The sequence below is a fragment of the Motacilla alba genome, chromosome 6 (assembly GCF_015832195.1).
Source record: "Motacilla alba alba isolate MOTALB_02 chromosome 6, Motacilla_alba_V1.0_pri, whole genome shotgun sequence".
In the NCBI taxonomy this organism is placed as follows: Eukaryota; Metazoa; Chordata; class Aves; order Passeriformes; family Motacillidae; genus Motacilla; species Motacilla alba.
Genome location: NC_052021.1, coordinates 12,032,793 through 12,056,212, shown reverse-complemented (window position 1 = coordinate 12,056,212; position 23,420 = coordinate 12,032,793). Strand labels below are relative to the sequence as shown.

At 40.1% G+C, this 23,420-nt stretch overlaps 1 protein-coding gene across 1 annotated transcript in view; it reads right to left on the bottom strand.

Moving 5' to 3' along the window:
- Positions 1-23,420, bottom strand: part of ZCCHC24 (zinc finger CCHC-type containing 24) — a 108,023-nt gene that overhangs the window by 41,013 nt on the left and 43,590 nt on the right. The window lies entirely within an intron of this gene.

Here is a 23,420-nt window from a genome sequence, read left to right as displayed (position 1 = left end):
GGGGTTAGGCAGAGACTGGGGAAATCTACACAAGACTTCCTGTTGTTGCTATCAAAAGGTGGTATGGAGAAATCAAAAGGAGAAATACCAGGTTGTGCCTTGCCTTTCCTTTTATTGAGGGGTATCTACTAAAGTAATTTCATTGCTACAGTCTTCATGTCTCCTGAGAGGGGTAAAAGGGTGTTTTGCAGACAAAAATCCTCCTCTGAAGTAGTCTTGGTTGAGTTTAATCTGCTACAATAAAACTTTAGCAAAATCTGCTGTTCAAGAAAAAGCAAACAACAAGTTTGATTCTAGATTCACTACAGAGCGTAAAATCTACTCATATCATAGTTCAAAACTCATCTATACTTGGAACCTTAGGCAACCTGCTGGCCAAATTTCATACCCTCTGATATGGCCTTCTTCTGCTTATGCATTGTCTTTGAAGGAGACTCTTACCAAACCCAGTGATGCTGAAAGCTGGTGTTCTAAAGAATGATAAAAGGGCACAAGTGCCTTTGCTTTTTCTCCTTCCTGTCCCCTGGACAGGCTCAAAGAGCCCTCTCATCTCTTCCCTTTGTGATTTAGTAGCCTGTGTGTGTAGGACTGATAAAAATGCACCTTTCAGAGAGGAGCATTGGTTTGTTTGTACTGTACATTTAAAATATTTTTAATGCTAAATGACTCCTATCTTTTTCTTACTGTATGTATTACCATTAACATGGAAGAGCTGAATTTAGACAGCACTGAAATTAAAAAGAGCTTAAGAATGACTTGTCAGATGCTGTAAACAGGACTTTCAGCATGAGCCTATACTTCAGAAAGTGAGTGCAGCGTGTGTTTGTACATTGACCTGTACATGCCCAGACGTTCTGTGTCTTGGACAAATAAAAGATGGTGCTGACACACAGCTCAAAGCACATACCTGGTAAATCCAGTCAGAAACAAAATGAGGCATGTGATGTTTAAATTTATGTATCTGTTTGATGACATGCTAAAGATATTAACTGTGTTATTTTGACACAGAATTGTGCTGCTTTCCAACTCCAAAACCAGATCAGATCATGCTGAATGCTAAAACAATGCAACATTTTTATCACTCTTGAAGTGATGAAGCACAGACTCAACCTTAATTTTTTACATCTTTAAAAAAACCTATAAAATCTAATCTGTGTTTGAAAATAAGATTCCCTGTGATTTTCTAATTCACCTTTTTCCTTGTTCCCAAAGAATAGGTAATAAATGAGTTGCAAGCCTATTTCCCTCTCCACAAACTGAAAAGAATTTCCAAGGTTATTACTACCTAGTACTTGAATCACATCCTGAATGGTGCCTGACATCAGCAGTTGGGTGGTTCTATGTCAAGATTTGGTTTTATTGTATAGCATGCCTAATACTTCAATTTTTTTAAAATGAAGATCTAATAGTAGCTATGGTAACAGTATTGCTGACTCTGAAGTTGGGCCTTTTTCATTTTTATTGTAACTAAAGGTTATTTCCTTCACTGAGCACTATCATTTCATATAGGCACATTCATGCCAGAATGGCTGAACTGGGCCAGACAAAGTGCTAGCCCAGCCCTTGGTAGGTCCAGCCATGGATGTCAGAGGAGACCTCAAAACCAAGCTAAGCGTAAAATAGTTTCCCCCCAGTAACCTCCTTCATACCTCACCAATTTGCAACTGAGGGATGCCCTGAGCCAGTAGTGGTATCTTTACCCAAACTCTGTTCTGATCTTGCTGCTCAGAAATACAATCGGAGAGTACTGGATCTGATAGAGCACAGCTGATTAAAGAAGGAGTTAATACCCTGTCATGAATGTGCTAAGCAAGGGGCAGTGCTGGATCATAATTCACTTCCACTGAAGAAATCCCAAGAGACTAAACGTTCCATATTTCCATTTCAAGTGGAGATGATGAACAATGATACTGTCAAATGCTCTACGTGCCCCACACTTTCTAACTTGAAAGACACAGAATCAAAATTACTTACAGTCAGCATATGAAAGATATGTTTTATTTCAGACTGGTACTTTTTGGAGGCTCAAATGGTATCAAGTAGATTAGCAAGAATGTTTTTATAAAAGGCTCTGTTTTCCCTGTTGAAGCGTCTTGGTTCAAACCCGGTGCTTGTTTTGGACTTACCAAGACATGTTTTTCAGTCTAGTTCTGAAAGACAAACTCCTGCAGACCAAAGCCATTACCCCATGCTCTTCCTGTGTGCTGATCTTACAAGGGCAGAGAGAGGACTGCAGACAAGGCTGACAGTTTGCACTGGCTCCCCTGCACCTGTGCTCAGCAGGGATTGCACGGTCTCTGCAGGCCAGCAGAAGAGCTTTCCCCAGGGACTGTCCAATGAAAATTTAAAACTCAACCAATTTTTGATCTTTTTACTATGATGTAAACAGATAAAATATGGGGGAAATACTTTGAGATGGAAAATATAACTATTATTGCACTACATTTGTTCATTGCAGCATTCTTACTTTTCTTGCAAGACTTTGTTTACTGCAAAAGACACAGACTTAGAGAGTCGTGTAGAGAGCCTGCATCAATCTCTGAGTATACATTGCTTCCCTGATGCTTTGTGTCAGCAGACTGGAAAAGAATAGATGGAAAACTGAAATTAGTTCTTGGTATACATGGAAAGAATAAAGTGTATTTGGATGACAGAGGGTAAAGTGGATAGAGCTTAAAAGAGCCCTTAATAGATGTTGACTTTTCCTACTTATTTTCATAACACTAGATCTGGTGGAGACGAGCAGGGACTGAACCCTAGCTAAACAGATACTGATATATGGATAAATGCTGCTTGGTGGCTTTATACTGGCTGTGAATCCAGCTCCTGGCAATTCCCTCCTAAAGTCTGTTAAAGAGATGAACTGTATAGAAGGATTTTTACTGCAATTCCCTAGATACAGGCTCTGCAATTTTGACTGGCTTTCAGGTACTCCCTGAGGGGTATGTTACCAATTTCCTTGTACTTTCTGCTTTTCCAGGCACCTGAATGAGAGTTTCAAAAGCTTTGTAGAAATTAGTACACTTGGGGCTGCAGGTCTGTGCCACAGCACTGTGAATATCTAACATGCTGTGTTAAAGCTTAGCAGTGAGATGGAAACCTTTCAATTCCATTGCACTTTCAACTGCTGCCAAGCTGGCACTCCAGTGTGTAAGTTTTGAATCAAGCTTGGTGTATTTTTTTTCCAGGCAGATTTTTTTCCTTACTGTAAACTGGCTGTTCTATTTCCGACTAACACTTCATTTAAGGCAGAAAAGGTGGCTTGAAGGAGCTCTAGGACAAGCCTTTGCTGACTTAAAAAGAAGAAATGATTCCTCACTAACTACATTTTTCCTGTACGTGCATATCAGAGAGATGAACACAAATACTGGATATTTATCTGCCTTTGTGTTACATCTGTTACTGAAATAATTGAAGTGCTTTAAATAATGAATATAAGAAGGGGCACTAAGTGCTTCATAAGGAGGAAATGCTTTAGAGAGTCTCTGGATTTGAATGTTGAGTTTCAGCCATCAAGAGTTTTGTTTTCACAAAATATAGTTCATCAATCTGTTTTTCAGGTATCCAACACAGTAAATTAGGGGCTTTTTTTGTATCTTCTCTGATTTTTCAGAAAGTTAGGAGTACCATACAGGACAAACTCAATCCCTAGCACCAGAAGTGAAGAGAGTATTTCGTTTTGTAATTTTTTTTCTGTAATTATTCTAGCTGATAAACCAAACATTTAAGAGCTCAAATTCTTTATTTAATGCTCTGTATTGGCAATGGAGATAGATCTCTGATCAAGAAAATTTAAATACAATATGTGGATATATGTGATTCTGTGTTTGTTAGAGAGATGGAAAAAGAGAGAGAGACCCTCAGCATTTGTCTGGGACTCAGTGTGCTAATAATGTGCTGGCTGCAAACAGCTGATTCTCTTCAACTATGTCTGACCTAGCAGATGTCTTGAAGTTAGGGAGCTATGACCTCAAGCACTGGCTCACGGAGAGGTTGGCTCCCAAAGAGGAGCTCCCAACGAAGCAGTCAGAGAGAGAAAATAATAAGGTTTTATTTGTTGCATCCGGTTAACCGGTAACAAAACAAACAGAAAAACATACACAATTATACCCTGAGTTTCAAGAGCTTCAGCTCCAAACTTTGTTTGACCTGGTTACTCTGGGCTGGCTTTAGAAAATGAAATGCTGTCTTTCCTCCTTAGACTTGAAGACTGTTTCCTGCCTGGGATTTATGGCTAGTGGTGGACCTCAGAGCACTGCATAATGTTCAGTATCAGAGGAAGTGAAGTAGATTTAGCTGTGAACACAAACTGAAATGGGGATTATCAGCAGATTTCTGCAGCACTTGTGTGTATTACGTGTAGCAGGCGCCAAGGAGTTTTCTCCCTTCTTCTTCTGGCTTGTTTATACTCAGTAAATTGCATATCTGGGATTGTATGCTGTGGTCAAAATGCCATCAGTTAAAATCTGAGTGGTTTTAAGCTGGTTATATTGCTCTAAAATATTCCACATTGATACTATCTTGTTCCGCTACAGAATATGGACATTGGCTATTTCTGCTGCAACTGTTAAAGTTTGGGGGGTTTTGCTGTTTTGGTTTGGTTTAGTTTAGTTTTGGTTTTTTTTCTTAGCTTTGGGACTAAAGTAGTGCTTTCTGTTATTGGCATTTTGAGTTTGCATTTTCTTGTCAGAATGTGTTAACAGATTATGGTACAGACAAAACCTACTGCTCATAATCCACAGGAAAATCTGATAACAGAGACCTGAAAGACCCGTGTGGTCTCAAACTGGGCTTAACCAATGGCAGCAGAAATTGTGCTGGAGAAATCACTGGAAATAAGACCTTACCAGTGGGATTAATGTAAATAGAGGAGTGGTAACATTTTTCCTCTTGCAACTGGTGTCTGATTTGAGAATTGGATATGAAGTGCTAAAGACTATGAGTTTTAAAATTTCTTTTAGTGAGAGCCTCGTAACTGATGCAGAACTAATGATAACCAGTAATATTCTGCATTTGTTGTTACTGTGCTTTCCTTGAAGTACTATATGGATATCACTTTGAATTCCCAATACTCCTGTGCACACTGGAATAAGCCTGCATGCCAATGCTTTCCCTCCTAGGCACCCTGTTTTCTCCCCCCAAAAAAAACAGATTATTTTTTTGAAAATCACTGAACATCCTTCCCCAAGCCACCTTAAATCTGTATACGTTAGGTCACTTCACAACAATCACTGGGAAATTTTAATGCCTGTACATTTTTAAGATGCTGGCTGCTACCAGGTGGGACAATACACATCTGATGCACTGCAGTTGCTTTGGCAGAACCCCACAGAAGAGTTCAAGCCTTTTAGACCCTCCAGAAAAGTTGTGCCTACAGTCTTGTTACATCTTGAGAATTTTGGTTGCCTCTTTCTTTCATTTGTGTATATTCCATAGGAATAGGAAGCCACTATTCCTCAGGTTATATCACAGAACAAAAGCCAAACTTCTAGTAAGAAAATATTTACACAAAATGCTGAGTAGGCATAATTTTCTGGTTCTCAGAGTAAGCCTCTGCCTACTGTAGTTTTTGGATATAAAGCACAAAATATGGCTGAAGGAGAACCTGTGTTATGGGGAAAAAAACTCTTCCAGATCTAGAACAGGAGCTCAAGGGGAAGAAGGTTTACTTCCAAATGCCTCCTAGGACATGTCATTGCCCTTCTTATTCCTCACACTTCCCCATGGATTACTGGATATCTTGCCTTAAAAGGAACGTGACAAGGCAAAGTGAATAATTTTAGACTCTTATTATAGCAATGTGGGTCAAACAGAATAAAAAGAGTGTAAGAAAAAAACAATTGATCAAGTTTTATTGCTGATAATGAAAAGCTCTCTTTGAACTTTAAGATTGCAGAATATGGTAAAATATTTGAGAATGTAAAGTCTGTGTCTTTGGCACTTTTTCACATCTAAAGCTCTCAGCATGAGAACTAACATCATAGAATCCCCAAATTTAGGTGTTTGCCTAAATCTTCTGTCATAAGCCCTATTACCTAAGCAAGCAAATTCTTAAATATATATTTAACTTCGAAAGCACATAAAAATTATACTGAAATGAGGTACATTTTGCTGGATTGTGGTCTTATTATTCCAATAACAAACCTAATTTGAACCTGAACTTGGGTTTTGCCTTAGAGAAGAAAAAAAAGTAGGCTTATCTCAACCCACTTTCATTCCTCTGTGTGAGTAATGTATGTGGGGAAAAGTTCAGTGCTTGTTACTCTTCCTAACACTCAGACTATTTTAGAGCAGACAAAAAAAAGAAAAGAATCATTGCTGAATGAAACTCTGTGTCTGTTGCTTAGCATGGATCTCCTCTTGCTGTGGAAATACGTGTGAAAGCAAAAGAGACATCTGCATCAAAGAACCCAGTAACCCAGAAATTTCCTGTCCCATTCTTTCCTATGGAGAATGCAGGGATTTGGGAGCTCTCACGACAAACATGCATCTATATTCCCATGTAAGACAACTGTACAGCTGGCAGGATTGCAAGATGCCACAGAGTGTAATTGTTTTTTTGATCAAACTATGCTAGGAATGGATAATCCTGTGTTTTATTTATACATTAAAAATATATTTGAAAAAATGTCCATTAGGATATCTATTAAAATCAGATAGATGTAAACAACATGTAGTAAACAAACACATAACTGGCTGTTTCCTAGGCATTACGATTGTTTCATTGAAACAAATAATTTGTGACAGTTTTTGCTGTAATGCTTTATAATGCTTGCTCATGTGCACCAGAAAGACTATGAGAAAAGACTGATTGGTGAGGGTGGGTGTTGTCTTTTTCTTCAGGTGATGATATAGGGTTACATAAAACTGGAAGAAAACATTTGTCTATCACTTGGGCCAAAGATATTTTTCTGCTGAGTTAACTTCAGATGCAATTAAAACCAGAGCTGTGATACAGACTGGGATGAATGGTCGTAGGAGACCTATGGAATTACTGATGTGACACAGACTTTCCTGGCAGCTGTGGAAGTTAGAGACTGTATACCTATGGCTTTGTTCCCATTTGGTTTGAGAACTGGCAGACATCCCATTTTTCTCCTGCACAGCACCCTGATGCCAGCTGGGGGTTGTCCTCTAGCGCAGCCGCTGCTTTGCCTTAGGAGCATTGCTCTCTGGAAACTGCCTGTGCAAAAACTGACCAATTTACTTTTCTACTTTGTCTTATTTCTTCAGCTGTGAAGAAAGAACAGCAAGTACAGAAAGGCTGTACCGAGTGACATTTACCCTTTTACTGGGAGCACTGGGACATTGCTTTCTGGATCCCAGCTAGAGGTGGAACCTTATATGCAAGGTTTGCCAGAAGAGCTCTTAGAATGCACTCCTTCTTTCTGTTTTCTTCTCTTCTTCCTTCCCCTGCACCTCTTTCATTGTATGGCAATGGTGTAAGGAAGGAAAGTAAAAGACAGGGAAAAAAAAAAAGATAAGGAGGTTGATATGATCAGACTAAGCAACTGATTATTCACATTGTATTTAAAATACATGCATTAAAAAAATGTAGAAAGTGTAGGTGTGCAAACACTCTACACGACTGCATCGATGTGAACTGAGTTACTCTGCTGTGACCTGCTGCCAGATCAGTAACGGTTCTGAGAAAACAGTGTTTTAAATAGCACCTTATTAATACCTTGTGCTTATCTTCATAGTTTGGTCTCTTCTTTTCTTGGTAATAGATCTGCACATATTTTTTGTTAAAGACTACTTAGATTCTATGATGCAACTGTACCCTCTTAGACAAGTTAAAAAGTCAGTCAGCTAGAGTTTTTGTGTGAAAAAAATATAATCTTAGGTTCCAGTCTTACAACTGGATTCATGCAGGATGACCTATGGCACAGTTGGAAATTCCCAAAAGTTTAAGGAAGATCTTTATGCAAATAAATATCTGACTGAAAATTTAAGACCTTGTATGTTTTGTCACTTACTCTAAGACCAGAGCTGTGATCAAATGTCTTGCTATTTGAAAAGGAGCATATTTAAAATTCAGTCATTTTTCCTTAATGGTGTATCTATTTTTTTTAAATTAGAATTAAGTATCAGCCTTTCTATATGTAAATACTGAAGCAAGTTCAGAAAGACAAAAATAGGATAAAGAAATTTGCTGTATATTGGTTTGGGATGATTTGTATCAGTTGAAGTACAAGTAAAAAGATTCCTTCTGCCGTGTCTCCAAGAAGCAAGCATGAATCTGATAGAAACATCTGTGCCTGGAAAATGTGCTATGCTCTGGCCAAGCTGTCAGTGCAGAGTGAAATATGGGGTAAGTGAAAGTCCTGCCCGGAAAAGCGAGTAGCAGTAAAGCTATACAGATGTGAGAGAGAGGCTTCTCTTCTGCTCAGTGATACCTCCTGCCAGGGCAGGCCAGGGAAACAGAGGAAAGGACAATAAATGCTCAGGGCTGAAAGGAAAATAAGGAGGAAAGAGAAGGAAATCAAGTGGAAAGTGAGGGACTGCAAAAAACACTGGAGAAAATTGTTTTGTCAGCATTCAGGTTTTTTTCTTACAATTCTCACAACACATTGCTAACTCACCCTGATATGTCAGCCAGCCAGCTGGCACCCTCTCCCGCAGTATGCTAGCTGACAAAATGAGGAGAGCAATGCATTTTAGGAATGGCTGAACCAAGCATGGTGTCTGCATGCAAAACTGTAAGGTCACCTCCAAGAGCCCATTTAGTCTACAAGCTAAACAAATGCAAATGATGTTCCTTCAGATGTGTGACTGTTTGAGTTGTCCAGCACAGATTTCCCTCTAATCTGACAATATATTTCTGACCAATTCATTCTGAGAGGGCTAAAAGCTGCATTGGTTATTCTGCTTGTGTAGTTAAAATCCTGCAAAGACCCTGGTACCTGTTTAGATTTGGGCTGTGAGAAGGTCAAAAGGGTGATCTGTGAAAATAAAGGCTGGTCAGCCTCTCTTAACAAAATTCCCCTGTTTTTACACAATAAGTGAATGAGCACATGGTAGAAGTGCAGAGTGGGTAAACTGGAAGTTCTCCTGGCTCTCACACAGATTAAGATATTAAACTGAATTAGAAAATAACACACTGAAAAGATATGCATTATGCAATGCATAATTCCAATCTCTGGCACTCACTGAGACTAGGGACCAAACTGCATTCAAGACCAGAATCAAGGATTTATAAAGAGTGAGAACAATGAGTTAGGCATGGTAAAAACTCATCTGCAATTAATAAAAAAACAGTATTCAGCAGGACATGTGGCAACTGCAACTCATAAAACAATGTGGCAAAGATACACTTCAAGATTTTACATCCATTAGAAGATTTTTTTAGATTTCTCGAAGTATCGGTTCAGTCATTGTTCTTTACCAAGAGTGATCTCTCTTTTGAGGCTGTTTCTGTGTGATAGTCTGCGAAAAGGTGCTGGGTGTCTCCAGACTCAGCAGCATTGCCAGAACTCACACAGGCAGTGTTACTGTAATGTGGCAGATGATGACTCTATGGAGAGGGCTGGAAATGTGAATCAAGAGTGCAGGATTCCATGGGAGCATCGTAGCAGGCAAAGATGAGCTAGTGAAGGGCTTGGTGAAAACCAAGGTGCCCGCAGGAAGAGGACACTGACAATTGTGCTAGTGTTGGGGAAGAAACAGAAGAGGATAGAAGCAGAAGAAGGGAGAGATCTGAACTTAAGTGGCATTGTGCTGCAGGCGTGCTGCTATTTTAGTCAATCTCCTGGAACTGCAGGGTTATTTACTGGAAATCTAGTCTGAAAATGCATTCTTTGTGTAATGCTCCGAGTAGGAAGCCACCCCAAGGGATGTGAATTACCAAATACTGTGACATGATGGTGTAGAAGATAAACCCAAACAAACCATTACTCTCAAAGGCATATAGCTAAATATTTATTTCAGAGTCAATTGGAAAAAAAAAGCATTTTCATCCAGCAAGAGCACACAGTATAACTGCAGGTCTAACTTGGCTCTGCTGTCTGCTCATGCTTTATTCCCAGACAGGGCAGATTCAATGTTCATAGACTTGGGGTCTGCAGTGGGGTCAGTCCTGCCTGAGTCAGGTAACAGAAAGGGCACTTTCCACAGAGCAACATCTATTCAACACACAGTATGGAAATCATAACCCAAGTTTATTAAAAAATTATGTCGAATAGACAGGATTTATAATTCGCACTAGATTTACACAGCTGTTTAATAATTAAAATACCCTTTAATTCTTCAACCAGTCTCAAATTAAGGTTCCCTGGAATTCATCCAGTAGTTATGTGGCAAACTTGCCTTTCATGAATTTGAGAGTTTCCACAAATCAATCTGTTACTGACAAGCAAATTTTTAAACATTTGGATTTCTTCAGGGAAGTTTGGTGAACATTTATTCCTCTCACTGAATATTTTCATTCATGAATAACCACAAAGATGCAAATGCAGTTATTTTCTGAGCATGTGGTCCTCCTGGGTGAATAAATGTCTCAGCATTTATCTTCTTCTGTGGACACCTGGATAACTGATCTCTCGATTTTATTTTCTCATACATCACAGAAACTTTGTGTGTTAGATAACAGGCTATGATAACCTAATAGATGAATTAAAATTCTTTGCTGCCAAAGGAACAGTAATGCAACTTTTATTTGTGTAACTTGCTATTTACACATGTAGAATTCTTCCTATAAAAGACTGATTTTTTTTTTTTTGGCATAGCAGTTCAAAGATGAGCAGATTTTATTAATTTAACCATGAAAGTCTGTTACCAATTTTCTACAGAAAAATTAAAAGAGATACTAGGATCACAGTCAGTTCCTCAACACTGGCTAGGAGTTTTTGATCACAAGCTTAATCTGTTTAACTGGCTGCCAAGGCAAGTCAGCTGTAAGTAGCAGTTACCAAGTTTCAGTAATTTTGATTCTGAAGAAAAGCTTTAGAAAGGTATGGCTGAGAGGATGGAGCATGGGAAAGGTTTTTCAATTGGTGTTATGAGTTTACAGAGACCCACAGGCTTTAGAGTGGAGAATATCATGATCCCCACTTTACAGATGAGAAACAAGTTGCTGCTTTTGCATATGTTGTCATTATTAATGCAACCCTGAGGCACAACAATTTACTGCAAAAAGGATGTTTCTCAAAGTGTCCTAGGTTTGGGGCCTGATTCCATTGCTATGAAGCAATCACTTCTGTCTTCCTGTTAGGAGTGCTGCCATAGGGCCCCTGATGCTGCTGAATCATCCCCTCATGCTCATACACTGGTAATATTTATTAAATGAAACACTATGTCAACAATCATTGCTTGGCAGTGGAGAATGCATGGCAGGAGATATCTTTAGTATCAAAAGGGTTGTTACCCAGCAGGATATATCACTGCTTGAAAACAGAAGTTTATGGCTGCTGAGCTGGCTGTTTACTGATTGGCATCTAGAGAAAAAAACTTGATTACTGATAAGGGGCCAACTGGTGTATTAACATCCCACTCTACCCTACTTGAAAGATCTGCAGTTTGTTGCAATACTATCTAGAACTACAAGGTTCTGATACAAAATCAGAAGCAACTGCAAAACTACTGTTTTTGTTAAAATGTACTGTTTTGGTTACTAATAGGACTAGGGCAGTACTAGAAAATGAAGAAGTATTGGTGAACACAAAGAATAAGACATAGATGTGGTGTGCCTGTAAAGCAAAAGAACTGCAAGCTGAAAGCCAGACAGGCTTTGTCAGAAACAGTGGGACTTGAGTGTCCAGTGTCCTAAGGCTCCTTTGAATTTTAGCAAAGAATGGAAAGTTTATTGCACTCACTCCTGAGACCCAGCATCTCTTGGAGACTTGTGGGGAATAAGGAGTGCTCAGGTGTCTAAAAACCAAGAGCTATGGGATTTGGATCAGGATCTATTTTTCAATCTTGTCTAGGGAAAAAGAAAGGGCCACAAACCACATCACTATCAACATTATAAATGGCTGTAGGTGAAGTTTCCTCTGGAAGCTCTGCCCTGTGCCATTAACCAACATGACTTCCTGCTCAAAATTCCTTCTTTTCAAGAAGCCAAGAAGCAGAGACTGACTGGAGAGAGAGAAAAGGCTGTTTTAGCTACTTTAGGGCTTGGGTTTCCATGAGGGAATTGGACTTGACTAGAAAAGAAATGCTTTGTTTGAAGGGGGAAAAAAAATCCTCACAACTCTCTTGGAATCTCACTCCTTGAACATGAAGCTTTTCTGTTCCTGTCATAATAAGCTTCAGTTTCTGTTTTGCAGTCCTTGAGTCACCAAGTGACCAGGGTCCAAGCTCTTCCACACACACTCACATAGTCTTCTGCTCTGTTTGTCTCCCACTTTGCTCTGCTGGGATAAAGAACTGCTATTTTGCTGGGAGGGAACAATGTCATTGATTATGTGCAAAATGAATTCAGAACTTGCTTTACTGGAGGTGCATGCTTTAAATATAAGCATTCTATAATTATAAGTCCCAGAACTGCTTTTTTTTTTTTTTTTTTTTAGCCTGTACTTGGAATTTGTAGAGGGAATCTCTGGGTACTCTAATCCAGGCTCACTACTCAGAGCTTTGCTTAGTAAGCATTACAAATATTTAATAGCATCTTGGTTGGCATTATAAGTAAGTGCATGTGAGGAAAAAAAACCCAATGAAACTAACCAAAAGATTCAAAGGTGTCTTGTATAAATAACTGGGAGAGAGTTCAGGATGAAAAAAAAAAAAAACCCACAAAAAACAAACAAACCAGAAATACAGAATGTTCAGGAGCTTATGAGCATCCAGGTCCATGGCTTGGATTTGTCTGTTTCATAGCTGCCAACCCAATGTTGGGCTGGGCTCAGACACTGAACAGTTTGCTCAGGTTCAAAGATTCTCTGGTCTGGAGCTGGGATCCAAATTACTTCCAAGAATAACTTACATTTATATATTTTCCCCTTGTCCTCCAAGGCCCTAACTATTTTCCTCTTGGCTTATGAAATGTGAATGGACATCAAAGGGGATCTTCTATATTAAGACAATGTGTATCAGACCCTACACAAAAACAGAGAAGAAAAAAGTCCTTTGTATGTTCTGCAATGATGATCTAAACTTTAGAGCAAATTCTCTGGATGTCACGGGCTGGTGCTGCTTACTGCTCCATGTAGCAATGAGAAATGAATGACTATCATGCTACGTTTTCTCTGTCCTTATGTACCATAATTCATGGTTTCAAACACTATTTCCTGGAGCTAGAAACCTAGCAGAATAGATGGGAAAAATCCAGAAATAACATATCAGCCATTATGAGCCATAGATTTCTCTCAACATACCAACATTTCTTTGGTCTTTCTTCTAATTTTTAGCTTAGCCAGGCTGAGGTGATAGTGGTGAAATGTTTTGAGACCGCAGAATTATTTTTCTTAGCTGCTAAGATATGGTGGAGATGTGTTAGGCAGAACATATATTCTTCCAGGCTTGTCTCAAAGGGCCTGGTCGTAGAAGTGTTTACGTGGAAACCACTACTCCCTGAGGAAAACAAAATTAGGGAGGAAAATTTCTTTCCACTTGCTAGAATTTACTATAACCTCTGGCACCAGCTTATGTTCCAGGGAGAGTTTGATTTTTTTTTAAATGATATATTACAAGCTGCAGAAAGGTGAGCATTGAATGTACATAATCTTGTGCTAACCAGGGTTTCAGCTAGCCTGCAAAAGGAGTGTTCTTCTGTTGGAATAAATCCAACAGACTTTGGAGTATAGCTAGCTAAACTATTATAGCTAAACTAAACTAACTAAACTCTTTTGGAGTATAGCTAACTAAAAGAAGATACATAATGAAGGCAGCAAAAAAAAATACTCCAGTGAAGATGCATTTTAGCTGAAGATGCCAGCATTCTGCTGATCTAAGTCAGAGCTACGCAGCTGCTCAAAGGATGATTGGGTTAGGTGTCTTTGCACAAGGGAGGCTTCAAAACTTAGCCATCCCAGTTAGTTCATTTCCATGCTGTGGAAAGAAAGGAAGAGAGAGAGAGAGGAAATTTCTTTCCTTCTCTCTCTGGATGATGTGTGTAGGATGAAAAAATTATTTCTGGAGCTAGTAGGAAAGCACAGAAAGGAGTTAGACTTTCCTGAGAAGGTCCTGGATTTTAGGGAAGAGAGTGGTGAAGTGTAGTTCAGGTACATCTAATGCCTCCCCATCCCAACAGATGAAGAAATAAAAAGTTTAAGCCAAGCTGTGTACTGGTAGAACAACAATGGCACAATGGCAGTGAGAGCGTTTCAAACAGTGAGCAGCAAGGAGCTCGACTGCAGTTACAGGAGGGTTACACACCTCAAATTTCACTCGGGCATTTTGGGTGCCCTGTGCCCATGGCACATTGTTTGCTGTCTCCCATTTTCCCCTCTGCCACAAAAAGAGAGCCCAATTCAGTTTACCTTTGTAATAAATTTACGTACTTCCACATCCCAAGTGATGGGAAAAGGCTCAAAGCCTACTACAGAGGACTAAACTGAGATTCCTCTCGCAAGAGCCCAAGGACCACGCTGTGAACAGCACATCTCACCAAGCTCAGCCTGCTGATCTTCCAGGGCTCTGAAACGTGAGCCTGGGTGAGCTACAGTGAGATTTAGAGCTTGAGTGCTGAACAAGGATCTGCTCTCCTGAAGCTCTTTCTTTCTCTCCTGGTTTTAATGCATTTTCAGTTGTAGTTACAATTTTCAGTTGCAGTTACAATTAAAGCCCTCTTTTTCTTCCTGTCAGGTTCTCTGCCTCAATACACACAGATTAGTTTTACTTCTTAATGCCTGGGAATGCACAGTCATATCTGTATCTTTAGATAGACAGGAAAGGCCCAAATAATAAAGCCCAGATTTTGGTTGAAAGCTCAATTTCAACTAATTAGTGGTTTAGCCATTAATAATGAGATCCTTAAGTTAGAAAATTTCTATCAAGGTGAGAGCCATTGTTCTTATTTTGTAAGAACTCATATGAATAATTTGAGTGGAGGTTCTATGCTTACAGAGAGCTTTGAAAAAATTCAGGACAGTATATTTCATCATGAAATAGTATAAAAGATACGTTTTTCTAACTAAAATATCAGCAGGAGAGAAATCTTTAGAGGGGAAGGTATAAACTTCATCTCAACATGCAGTGCTCTGGGTTCCAAGTCTTTATCTGAGTGCTATAATCATAATTATAAAATAAAACCCAGAAAGTCCTCATTGTATGAAAGAAACATTGTAGAATGCTGTTTCCTGGAGCTGGCTTTAAACCAGAATCTCTTGTGTGGGTGAGACTGTAAGGATTCCTTTAAACATGACTTGGATTGCAAGGCATCTGCAGAGCATTACTGCTCAGATCCCTGGACCACCACTTCTGCATATGGATGGCTTCAATGCATCTATTGGCTTTTTGAGGGTTTTCTTTTCCACTGATTTAATGTTGTACCATCTTCTCTTCACCAAGGGAGTGGTTTCCTCATTTGTGATGTGGTAGCTTTTGCTAGTTTTGGAACTTCATCTTGGAAAAAAACCACATCAGCGTCTACAACATGTTGTTATAATTATGTCTGAACCAAAAATCATTTGCATTATCTAGTCAGAGGGGAGTTGCTACTCTGATCTCTGACTGAACTTTACAGTTTCATCTGTAAAGGAAGTTACTACTCTGATCTGTCACTGAACTTTACAACTTGACTGACCTGCTTTTTATGCTGCTTTCTTATGCTGCGAGCATCTAGGAGAACTAAAAGTAACCTGACATGGGACAAATGTTGATGGAGCTGACTGCATGTAAATTGGTATTAGCAATTTATTTAAATGCACTTTTTGTCTTGACTTGGCCCAAGAAAAATGATGCCTTAAGTTGCCCACACCCCCACATTCAGCTGCACGTTTGCAAGCAGGCTGCCTTTCCTAGGGTGTCTGTACAAGCTATGGAAAGAATTCCCTGGCTGGCAGCAGAAGAGCACAGGCCAGAGGAGCTCTCAGCTGCACAGCCCATGCAAGGGCTGGCTGCTCATCACAGAGTTAAAGTTCAGAGCCACGAGGTTTCGCAACTGGGTTCACAGTGGGGACTGCTGTTGTTTACTTTAGGGGAAGATGGAGGCCTGCAAGGGAGGAGGGAGTCACTCCCCCATGTGCTCCCAACTGCTCGACACCCCACTGCAGCCCTGTTCCCAGTGATTTATGCAGCTGCTGCATGGCATCTGGTTTCAGGGGATGTGAGCTGCAGGAGCAGGTGGGACTCCCAGACTCCAGACCCGGGACAAAACAGAAAGAGAAATCCGTCCTCTTCCCAGGGTGGTGAGGGATCTGACAAGGAAGTACTTTGTGAGCTTAACTTTCCCCTATGACAGCAGCCCCAAGGATCCCTGAAAAGCCACCTGCCACTTCCAAGGTAATAGGAGCCTCTGGAAAAATTCAGGACAACTAGTCTAAGAGCAAATGTTGCTGCGCTGCCCAACATCTACAGCCACTAAGTGCAGTAATTTTTCTGTGTGTTAGAAGTTCTTTGTTTGGGTCTGTGTACATGCACATCCTTTCAACTCATCAACTCTGACATGCAGCACTTGCCAAGCTAGGATTTTAAACTACCTCCCACATTAGCTGTGGCATAAAGAGGGACAGGATGCTCTTTATTTACTGCCATTCTGGGGATTCTTCTCCAGGGCTTGCTATGGATGTTTTTACAATTTAAAGTAATTTGTAATTTAAAGCCACAATACCCAGGCCAACGATAACAACAGTTTTTCTTCTGAGCTCTGTAGAAGTTCACATCCTCTGCTTTGTTTTCCCCTTCTCCCTTGCCTGCACTTGATGTGTTCTGCCAGTAGGCTGACATCAGATGTAATTTTCAAAGAACAGAAACTTCTGAGATATTAATTTCAAATGCTGTTTTTTTACACTGAAGTGTGTACACAGGGAGATCATTCTGTGGCAAAAAGCTGTGTGGTTGAGGACAGGCCTGGGAAGAGCTGCCTGGGACTGAATCCAGCTTTTTTCAGGTCATGCCTTACTCCTCTGTGTGCCATTCAATAGTCTGTGGCAGGGATGATGTGCTGCCCACCTCAGGCAGAGGCTGTGATGAAGGTCAACACAGATGGAAAGCCCTGTGCCTCAGCTTGGCTGGGGTTAGTGAGACCCTCACACACATTCCAGCCTTATAAAAAGATCTGTTGATATCAGTTTAATCTCTCTAGAAGAAATATGTCATTATTAATTTTCCAGTTGGGTTATAACCTTTATGTATGATATATTCCTTTAAAGATGGAGGTTGTGACTATTTCTGTTGGAAGATTAAAGGTTATTGGAAGGAAGCCTGGGCTCAGAAGAGGAGAAGGGGGGGGGGGGGGGGAAGGTTTTAGACCACATTTTCAAAGTGATCTCATTAGCCCCTCTAAAGTGAGCAGCTCTCCAAGTCATGGCAGTGACAGACCATAAGACACTACTACACGTCAGGCCTGCATGCTTGGACATGTTTTTCCCATGGCCTTCTTTGCACTCTTGCCAGGCCAAGATTTGTGTCTGTGAAAAGTTCTCGGGTCAGCTGGAGTCTCCTTTAGTCCAGCTCTGAGCTCCTCCCTGCTCTGTTAGCTTAGTGTGTGAAGTTACTGAATGAACCTTGTGAGAGGAGAGGGGGACACTGAGCAATCTTCACCTGTGCATGAACAGGAGGTGTAGCTCCTTTAGCTGCACTTTATACTGAGGACATAGAGAAAATTTTCAGCTTTATTTATTCATTTCTTCAACTGTATGCACAGGTACAGGTTGGTTTCTCACTCTAAACCACTTCAAAGAACTGAAATCCTTTTTTCTCATGGGTGATGCATACTTGGTAACTGGTCTCTATCAGTGTTTAAGAAGTGTAAAACTCTGTTTTGAAAAACCATGTGTACATGTTATTCTGTTTTGTCACTCCCTGCTGGCATGCTGCTCTCTAGCAAAAGGGATATGTTTGTAGCAGAGCCTGCAAAGCTGTGCTCAGCCCTGAGCTGTCTGCAGGAATCTACATACCTCCATGCCCATATTTCTCTGTTCAAATGGGGAAATAACTGGGATATGGAGGATAGAAAATCTCTGCCTCCAAATAGCCCACATTCACATCATATCAGCTCTTCAGAAATAAAAATCTACCCCGTTATTATCATATCATATCGCTATTTTCAAGACTGCAACCTAAAGGATGGGATCTCCACTTCCTTTTTTGTACAAGTGAACTAAACTCCTGTCTCTTCTTGACAATACCTCAAAGAACCTAGTGCCAAAGAAGACTTGAAGGGGATGTTTCTAGGCTTTGTTTTCCAAAACACCTTTTGGAAATCTAGGTTTGTGTTTGCATGCTGTCCACATCATGACTTTTTGCCCTTTGTCATCCTTCCAAAATCAGGCAATTCCAGAAAAAGTAGAAGTGCAGGCATCCTCTGCAGGATAGGTGATTGCGTTGAATCATTTTGCATGCATCTGGATTTCCTAGTAGAACACTAATTTTCCAGTTGTGTATTTTCGGAAGGGAATATTTAGCAACAATCAATTAATAGTTATTTCAATGAACTAAGCACCTACCTTAAATTTTCAGTACTTCGTTACATCATGTGTAAGTAAGCAATTTTGAGATGATATTTCTAAACAGGCTGAGCAGCGTATAAGCCTGGTTGCTGAATTTGTTCTTAGTTCAGTTCCATGACCCTCACCAGCAGTTTTTGTTATTCTGGTCTGTATGGTGATTATATTTTTCCTGCTAAATTTGGAGTCCTTAGCATTCAGTTTGAAGAGGATAGAAATGTCTGTTTAAAGGACACTCTCATCAAAAACAGATGAAAGAAAATAGGAAAGTGGTGATTATCTAAGGACTTTACATACTTGGGCCTTTTTCATGTTATGTCTGATCCCCATTTCTATATATAAACTGGCAGAAACACCATTTGAAAATTTAAAAATCTTACTACGTGGGAATTTCAAGGATAATATCTTCATTGAGCACCCCAGAAAATGAGGGCTTGCTTTACAGCTTAATTCTCTTTTAGTTTTCCTGGCAAGAAACACACAGATCTGTTTTGCCTGTCTGCCAGGAAGAAAACAAATGTCTATAACATCACTTTTATAGAAAATCCATTACTACTCATCCCCTTCCATGGAACACAAGCCATTTGAACTCCTCTGATCAGTAATATAAAAACAGCGCTAGATTCATCCCCAAAGCATCTTTTCCTGGATTAATTCTTACTTTTCCTTTAGTGCCCATCCACCTGCTGGCCAGAGGTGCTGCCTCCCTATCTGATCTGCACATCAAATGGTGCACAGCCCCCTTGGTCGCTGGCTGGTGTCAGCTTGGCATGGCACTGACCTGGGCAGGCAGGGAAGATGCTTTGCTGGAGGACAAAGCTACATGTCTTTTTATAAATTGCTTTTTAGTACACTGAAAGCTAGGATTAATAATTGTTTAATTCTCCCCCTTGCTAAGTCTGCATATAGCCAGTGATCTTGTACCTTTCTGGTGATTTTTGTTATCTCTTGACATATAAATGATCTCTGCAGTCAATCATCTCCACATCTTCTCTTGAGGTCTCATCATGCTAACTCTGTGTTTCAGGATTTTCTTCAAGAAAAACATAAAAAGCAGGTCTTATCTCCTGCTACCTCCATGCATTTTAGTTCTGCAATTAAGCTTGTTCTCACCATTACTTGCTTAGACCAAAATGAACAGCACAACCAATACTTTCTGCTGTAGCTGAAGCCAAAGTATAAACAGAATGAATATTTCCAAGGTTCCTAAGATTATGGGATAAACAGTATGACCAATCAGGTCATTTCCTTTAAATGAGCTATTTCCCATTTTTATTGGTTTTCAGAATTTTCCTTACTTAACAAAGTAGAAATCTTGCTCTTGTTAGCTAGGCCAAGCTTCAAACAAATGCAGAGGTACAGATTAATCTAAATGTTTTTAAACCAGCTCTTGTTAGTGTTAGCAGAGAAGTCCAGTGCTAGCAGGAGGAGCACAACAGCAGTGTTTAAAGGCAGGTGCTCATCAGCTTTAGCTGGCAACCAGCACCAGGTTCTACTTACAGTTTCCTTTGAAATTCAGAGATCAGGTGTGCTGAGACACACAAACAGCATGAACATGAGTAATACTGATAGCAGTAAACACAAAGCATTTCAGTCGAGGACACGTGCCAAACATTGCCTCAGAAGAATAGCACAGAGTAACAGTAATGATATCTCAGCCTGTGTAAAACAGCTCTTCATTCAGATCCAATTGTGAATTGAAAACATTAGGTCTGATACTTATACACGAGCCATGCAGCTAACACAAGACAAAGAGCTGGTAAGGTTGCTCTACAGTATGCTGCCAGAAGAGTATTTCATTCCGGATCAATGAGACTCACAGTCTTCCAGAATTGGTTCTAGGAAATGTGGACTGTGGATCTTTCAGCTCACCAGAAGTGCACAAGAAGTTTAGTGAGCATTTAGGGGGAGAAAAGGGAGTGAGGCATACCCGGAGAATCGCTGTTACAAAGGCAGCTTCCACTTTATTGCAGCATTTTTGTTTTATGCTAATTAATTTTATTTAAATAAAATCTAATGCTAGACTCAGGGATGATATCACAATCATGCCATTCAAAGAGAAAATACTTCTAACCCTCATCAAGCTCCTTAAGTTCTCTTACAGCAGCATAACCCTATATTTATCTAGCATCATTTAGACAGTATAGCTTTTAACATTAGGAGGTAAACTCTTTCTAAATTTTTATGTTGAAGATGACACACTTTATTTACAGGAAGGTAATTTCTCTTTTTTTTTTTTAGTGGTTTGTCTATGATACCTGATCTGAGCCTTTGTAGCATTCAAGCCTTAAGAATATTGATTGTTTTTTAATGTGGCTGAAACAATAGATTTGTAAGGGCAAACATGATGAATAGAAGTAATTCATTTTATGTACTTAGCTTAGAGTATTGAACATAGTATTTTACATCTTGCAACACTGTTCACTGAAGTATGACTGTATTATAACAAACACACATGCAAAAATTCTGTATGTCTGACTCAGGCTCATTTCAAAGCTTGATGGAAGACAATGGAATTTCCATTGCCCTCAGTTAGACTTGGGCTTATTCATTACTGGCTATTTAGTGGAGTATGTGACTGTGTTTGTACACATGGCAAGAAGTAAACTCCATGGGTGCTGCTTTATAATGACAAACCAACACATTTCAGGTAACAGGGTTTACATCCTTTCTGGTAAATCAACAATACTGATCCTGATTTGTGGTCCCTTTGAGTTCTCTTTGGCTAAAAACATAGTTTAAATCTTTCTAGGTGGCACAAGCTAATTAAGTGCAATTTTCCTTTCTTCCAAGAAAGCCTGAGAGTTAACTCTTTCCCGTCTAATCTCAAATTGACTATTGCATTCCTGAACTCCAAATGGGCCTGCTGCATAGCTGACAACCGGTCAGCTGGGATGGTTTCTGCAGACATGGCCTGTAATAAACCCTGAGGCTCTGTCCTGTAGCAGTGTCCCCCATATGGACACCTCCTGATGGGCTCTTGTACACGCTGAGCCAGCAAAGCCTGCTGGTCAGCCAGACCTCTTCTGTTTGTAGCAAAAGAAAAAGGGGAAGCCTCTACATGTGCTTTCCTCTTACCCTTTTATAACTTGCCAGATGAATATTAGCAGCTGAGGAAATAGTGGCCAGATCTATGACCCTGGGGAGGGATCTTGTACATTACTAAAACACACCTTGAAGCAGGATTACAGCTAAGGTGGAGATGGATGGAGACAAACATGCTCCAAAATGCTGTGCCATCTTGAAACTGCAGGTTTCTCACACACTCTGGTTTTCACTTGTGGTTTGCTCTTTATACGAATGAAGAAGAAATATCTGTACACAATGCTGAGGCTTGCAGTGTCTGCATTCAAGATCCAAGGACTTGTTTGCCTGATCATCCCTGAGAGAGGAAGCTCTCTTATAGTCCCAGGTTTGATGTCACAAGTCAAATCACTGAATTTAGAAGACAGTCTGTTGGGCTATATGCAGGAAAGGATTATGATACAGGAACATAAGTGGCTGCTTTGGGCTTCAAGGTTTTGGGGACTCTGCAGTTTTGTGTGACAGTGCCGACAACATTGCTCTCAGCAGAAGTAGCTGCTCCCCAGACCTCTGCAAATTGAAAGGCCAGACTTAGCCATGCTGTTTCTTAAAAGTGACATAGCCACAGGAATGGATTTGTGACAAGATGGCAAAAGAACAAATCCCACCATAAAAGAACAACAATGAAAGGCCATAAGGGGGGAAAAAATTAATTCCAGAGTGGGCTGATGTGCTTACGCAAGACAATTTACACAATCACAGCATTGTACAAAGAAACAAAGATATGGCCTTGGGGAAGCCACTGCCATTTTGTAAGTAATAGTTAAAAAATGCTTGCACTGACTGTACCAAGAAATGCCTGTAGAGGCAGGGGCCCTAATAAGGAGCAGCAGGCAGCACCCCAGTGGGTAAACAAAAAGACATGGCTCCCCGAGCAAGAGACTGGCCCCTCGAAAACACAAAGGGCTTTACGCAGAGTTGCATGCACTGGCTGTACCTCTGAGCTGGGCAGCCTCACACCCATCTTCATGTAAATTCTTCTGGGCTGGACATATTCTTAGAGGTGCAGGAGAACAAGAGGTTTCACAGCAAGAGCTTCCATCCTCACTTTACATTATTGTTTGCATCTCCGGTGCGCTGGGAACTCAGCATGCTCAGCTGTGTTTTTAGAGCAAGTTCCTCCAGCATGGCTTCTTTGTTCCTGTTCTGCTCCAGTCTGCTTGTATTTAGGCTTCCCCGGCAGGGTGGGAAAACTCAACCAGTGTCAGTAAAAATTAGGTTTTGTTTTTGTCTTTTGAGCTAAGAATCCAGCAAATGCTAAAAAAATGCTTCGGCAATCAAGTGTTGTGGGAAAAAGGTGCTTTGCAGCTAGAAATGTAAATTATCGGTGAGTGATTTGGAAATTTGGCAGCTGACATTTAAAACAAGCAGTACCTCCCAAAGGTCATCAAAGAACAGTGCTGGACTGGATGAGGTGGTTTTAAAATTCTGACCAAGTTTCCAAAATGTTGGAGATGAGGATTTCAGATCGTGGGAATTCTAGTTTGCTGAGGTGACTTATGTTTGTGTAAGCATAGATTAAGCTGTAAGCAGAAAGTTATTTTTATAAAGTAACAAATAAAACTTAGGAAAATAATCCATAAGGAAAAAATCAAATGTATCAGGTTTTCTACAGGAGCCTTAATGTATCAAGTTCTCAGCTTCATCTTACTGCAGTAAGATTTGGTGTCAAAATCCCAGTCTAGATGATGTTTTGCTAGTAAAAAAGTAAATATCCCATAGAATTCAGAAGCAGAATGACACTTCTGTAGATACATCAAACACAATTCCAAGGGAGTAAAGAATTACTGT